General features: G+C 40.6%; 1 non-coding gene across 1 annotated transcript; it reads left to right on the plus strand.

Annotated features, from left to right (window-relative positions):
• The first annotated feature begins 3,976 nt into the window (after positions 1-3,976).
• On the plus strand, positions 3,977-4,199 carry LOC123461042. The gene has a single exon (XR_006637364.1). It is a non-coding gene; the product is annotated as a small nucleolar RNA U3 (small nucleolar RNA).
• Positions 4,200-5,756: the final 1,557 nt, after the last annotated feature.

The following is a 5,756-nucleotide window of genomic DNA, read 5'->3' on the forward strand; positions in this document are numbered from 1 at the left end:
AGAGAGAGAATGAGGATACAGGCATGCAAGGGTCTCTAGCTTCTGCAAACGAACTCCAGACATATGAGCTACCATGTGCATCTGGCTTACGTGGGTACTGAAAAGTCGAACCTTGGTCCTTAAGCTTCACAGGCAGGTGCCTTAAACTCTAAGCCATCTCTCCAGCACTCTTTTGCCTTAAAAAAGATTATTTTAAGATTTTCATTTATTTATTTATTTTTCTCTATTAGTGTGTACATACTCAGTGTGTAAACAGTCATGTTGGTACCATCATTAACCTCCTCCCTGTCCTCCCCATTCTGCAGGGACTCTTCTTGTTGGGGATTATGGGTTGTGCATTGTGGGGGTGGCCATCAGTCATGGGAGGAGGCAATGTCTCTGTGCATAATGTCCCAACTTGTGGCTCTAACAACCTTTCCTCCCCCTCTTCCACAAATTTCCCTGAGCCATGTTGGGTTCATTTTTGGTCTACTGAAGTGATGAGATCTTGGGAGCGTCTGTGTCTCTGGATCTCTGGTTTGTAGGAGTTGAGTGTTCTCTGTGTCTATCTTCTTTACCCTTTTATTGGTACCAGGGTCACCAAGAAAGCAGCACTCTTGTTCATTTCCCCAATTCCTCTGTGATTTCAACTGGGGCCCTGGTGGGTGCTATGAGCTGATTCTGTCCTCAGGTTCTGCGTCCATCTGAAAAAGAGAAGCAGATTCTCCAACAGACAGTGAAGTCAGCACAAAATAGATGGGATAAATATTATTATTTTAGAGAGAAGTTAATAGGTATAGGCCCTCCTATAGTCCAAGATTGGTGGGAGCCTGATATTGGAGAGTAAACTCTTTTTCTGGATATGGTTCTGACTTGTTTCCCAATTCCAGCTATGGGTTTTATTCCACTGAGTAGATTCGTTAACCAATTCAAAAGCAGTTGGTTACCTACCATGGCTGTGTGTCACTATTATACTGTGTGAGCATCACATCAGGTTGCTTGCTGCTGAGTAGCTTAGACCATGAGTTGCTTGGACAGATGTTGGCCATTTCCCCCCAGTCACTCATGTAGCACCTTCTGGCACTAGACAAGCTAACTGTCTGGGAATGACTCTCTTTCAGATTCTAGCCAGGTCTCTCCATGTTCCATACCAACAGTATGTGGTGTCTTTGGCAGTAGGGTCTTACCACTAACCTTTGGTGGGTAATCAAGTGCTCTGAGAGAAATAAGACTTCATTTGGGAAACCTTGTAGGTCTCTCTGATCAATAGCTCATTGTGGTTATTAACCATATCCTGGTACAGGGAGTTATAGGCCAGTGCCAAGGGAAAAGAAGGAATAAAAAGATAGGTAATATATAAGAGAAAGAGAGAAGAGGTTGATAGAGGGAGAGAGTGAGTGAGTGAGAGAAAGAGAAGGAAATAGGAGAAATAGGAGAAGATTAAGGTTTGTCTTCATCAAACCATCTCCAGAGCCCTTTGATTCAGGTGTTCCCTGTAAGGAGTTGATGGAAGTTCAACCTTTTAGTCTGTCTTTCAGGATATAGGATTTTATGGTCAGCAAAGTATCAGGATACAAAAATCAATGCACAAAAATCAGTAGCCTTTTTATATGCAAAAGATAAAGATACAGAGAAAGAAGTTAGCAACATCATCCCATTTTCAATAGTAACAACAACAAAAATAACTTGGAATAACATTAACCAAGGATGTGAAAGGCCTATATAATGAAAACATAAAAACACTCAAGAAAGAAATTGAGGAGGACTTGAAAAAATGGAAAGCCCTCCCATGCTCATGGATAGGCAAAATCAACGTTGTGAAAAAGGTAATCTTACCAAAAGCAATATGCAGATTTAATGCAATACCAATAAGAATCCCAACTTTTTTTTCACAGAGATAGAAGAAATGATATCAAAATTCATATTGAATGGCAGCAGGCCTTGGCTATCCAAGCACATCCTCAGCAAAAAAAAAACCACCTCTGAAGGCATCACCATACCTGATCTAAAGCTATATCACAAAATCAAAGTAATAAAAACAACATGGTAATGGCATAAAAACAGACAAATAGACCAATGGAATAGAATAGAGGGCCTGGATTTTTGGTCAAGTAACTACAGCTACTTGATATTTGACAAAGGCCCTAACAATGTAGACTGGAAAAAAGACAGCATCTTCAACAAATGGTGCTGGACAAACTGGATAATTATACGCAGGAAAAATGAAACTGAATTCACACATCTCACCATGCACAAAAATCAAGTCCTAATGGATCAAAGACCTCAATATAAGACTAGAAACTCTCCTTTTACTGGAGGAAAAATAGGAGGAACTTTCCTCAACCTAGGAGTGGGAAAAGACTTCCTGAGCAAAACCACAGTAGCTCAGGAAATTAAACAATCACACAAGCATTGGGATCTCATGAAGCTGAAAAGTTTTTTCACAGACAAACATATTATAAGCAGTCAATAGATTACCCACAGAATGGGAGAAAAAATTTGCCACTATACAACTGACAGAGGCCTAATTTCTAGAATCTGCAAAGAACTCAAAAACCTAAACAATAAAAAGTCAACAACCCACTCACAAAATGGGGCAGAGAACTGTACAGGGAGTTCTCAGAGGAAGAAATACAAATGGTACACACACTGAAGAAAATGTTCATCATCCATAATCATCAGGGAAATGCAAATTAAAACAACTATGAGATTCTACCTTACCCCGGTAAGGATAGCAAACATTAAAAAATCAAATGAAAACAAATGCTGGCGAGGATGTGGAGAAATAGGAATGCTCATTCACTGTTGGTGGGAATGTAAGATGGTACAACCACTGTGGAAAACAACATGTAGACTCCTAAAAAGGTTGACTACAGAGTTACCAACAGACCCAGTTATTCCCCTAATGTGTGTTTTCCCTAAAAGCTCCATGCCTCAGTTCAGAGACATTTGCCCCACCATGATTATAGCTGCTCAATTCATAGTAGCTAAGAACTGGAATCAACCCAGATGAATTCATCATTAGATGAATGGATAACCAAAATGTGGTATATCTACATGGTGGAATTCTATACAGCAGTAAGGAAGAATGACACAACGAAATTTGAAGAAAGATGGTTGAACTTGGAACAGATCATTCTCAGCACACTCACCCAATCACAGAAAGACAATCGTTGCATGATCTCACTCATCTGTGGCTCCTAACCTGAATCTGCCTTGAGATGCTGACACACCAAATAGGCATCTCGAGGACCGGGCAAAGGGGAGGATGGGGTGGGAGGGGAAGGTAAGGTGGGGGGGGGGTCACAAAACTGGATCCAAATCTTTTGCCTTTTTGTTGTGAGAGTGAACAAAGTCATTTCCTTGTTTATGTTTTTGAGTGACATACACATGCTGCTAGCCCATCTGTATCTTCCTCACACAGGCCATGGCTCCGGACCTGTAAACAGGTCACAATCATTGTCAAAGCTAAAGACTGGGCTAGAAGCTTCTTCTTATATACTCAATCATTAAAGCTTTGGGAATTCAGAGAAAGTTGCCTTGGAATCTTTCAAGACCCCTAGAAGCAGTGAAACAAAACCCAGCCATTCTGGACATCTTTGACTCCTTATGCTATGTGGAGAGTTGGAATCCATTATTCTCACTGGTTACTAGAACACCCAGAAACCATGGGCACATACCTGTGACACCCAGGTAGAGGGTTCAGATTGACCGGTCTTCACACTTCTGTGGATGTCCATGGCTGGTATAGTGACGTTGGGAGAGTAAATACAGGCACCAAGGGTAAGGATGTCTAAAACAGAGTCAGGAGATTGGATAAGGTTTGCGTCACAGTGGTTAAAAGGTTCACCACAGGCTGTCCCAGTATTCTAGCCTGCAGCATCTCTCAACTGGAAGGATGCCAGTTACCTGACCAGAATGGATTTGTAATTTAAAATTTCTTCCCATGCTATGAACAACTATGATGGAAATCTATTTAAAAAAAAGAAAAGCTCTCAAGACTATACTTTCAGGGATCATTTCATGGTTTCTTACTAGAGAAGTTTCTCTTACTGTATAGAGTACCAGATACCACAAGGAGGAGGCACAGTTTTCTCTCCTGAGTGTGAAGTTGGTGCTGGGTGTTGTTTTATGCAACTTGCCCATCACCATTGACTCAGTGAGAGATCCTGTCTTAAGAAACAAGGTGAAGAGTAATGGAGGAAGACACCCAGTGTTGACCTCTGGCCTCCACACGTTCGTTCACACATATGCATACACACACATACATGCATACACACATGCATACCTATACACACATCATACACATGTGAAGAAAGGGTAAAACTTTATTTATGTTGGCTCATGGTTTCTGAGGATTCAGGTAATGTAGTCTGCTCTTACTACTGTGTTGGGTATATGGCAAAACACCATGGAGGGAGATAAAACTGCTCACCTCACAGCGTCTAGGAAGCAGATGAGGGACAGGAAGGGGTTAGGGATCCCAATATCCCCTACGAAGGACACTCTCAGCAATCCAACTGCTCCCCCTAGGTACCACCTCTTGGAGGTTCTACCACCTCCAAGTAACACTATTGCTTGGGTACTAAGCATTGAACACACAGACTTTCAGTCAAGATGCAACAGACCACCTGGAGGTCAGACCTTCTTAGTGGTTCTCAACACTGGATGAATACTCTGATTATCTGGGGGTGCTTCAGCCTTATCCTTGGGATCACTGGTTCTACCTGTCCATGTTTGGGCATGAGGATATTTCTCTTACCTCCTGAACTCTTACCCATCAATAACAGAAGCAAACTATGAGTGACTTTAAGCACAGAAGGAAGTTATTCAAGTCACAAAATAAACATATTTTGAGAGGGTTTTGTTTTTTTTTTGAGTCTTTGAGAAGAAAAAGCAATTGGGTTTGATGTCTTCTTATCAGTGTCAGTGCCCACTTTATACCATAGATGCAGCCTGTGATTCTACTGCCCACACCTGTGCATACACATCTAGAAATAGGTCCAGGTGTTGAGAAATCATTAAAAGAAATCAAAATAAATTATCAGCAGTAAATTGGCTCAAAATCAGATATTTGGAATGAGAGAGAATCACAATAATTTAAGTTTGTTACAAGCTGACAAATAATGCAAAATTTAGAAAGTGTTATACACATAACACTCCACTTTTGACCGGTATAGTCATCCCAGGTTACTGTAACAAAGTTCATCAATTGGGTTGCTTAAACCACAAACATATGTTTCTCACAGATCTGGAAGCTGGACACTGGGGTCAGGGCACCAGCTCAGTTGGTTTTACTGAGGGACTGTTCTGGGCGTGTGTATGTGGATAAAAAGTGTATCTAGTCTTCCTACAGAAGAAATATTACCATTATGTGGGTCCCACATGCATAATCTCCTCGAAACCAAATTACTTCCCCAATAATGCACTTCAATTCAAGTCACCTGAGGGTTAGGACTTCAGCATATGAACTAGGGAGAAAGGGACACAGACTTAAACATTCAGTCCATCCAGTAACATGCTATTTAAGAGAATAAGGCTATTCAATGTCTTCTTGACATTTTGGGTGTGTTTTTACTTTTAGCATAGAAAATCTAATTTTTAAGTTGTTTACTTTTTAATTTATGTACTGTGTATTGACAATGCATAATTCTATACATATATGGAGTACAAAGTACTGTTTGAATACAATGTGGAGTGATTAAACTGAGATAATCAACATTAGGTATTAGAAATTCACTGTAATGAGAACATTTAACATTTATTCTCCCAGTGAC

This window comes from Jaculus jaculus, chromosome 5, assembly GCF_020740685.1.
Source record: "Jaculus jaculus isolate mJacJac1 chromosome 5, mJacJac1.mat.Y.cur, whole genome shotgun sequence".
NCBI classification, from domain to species: Eukaryota; Metazoa; Chordata; class Mammalia; order Rodentia; family Dipodidae; genus Jaculus; species Jaculus jaculus.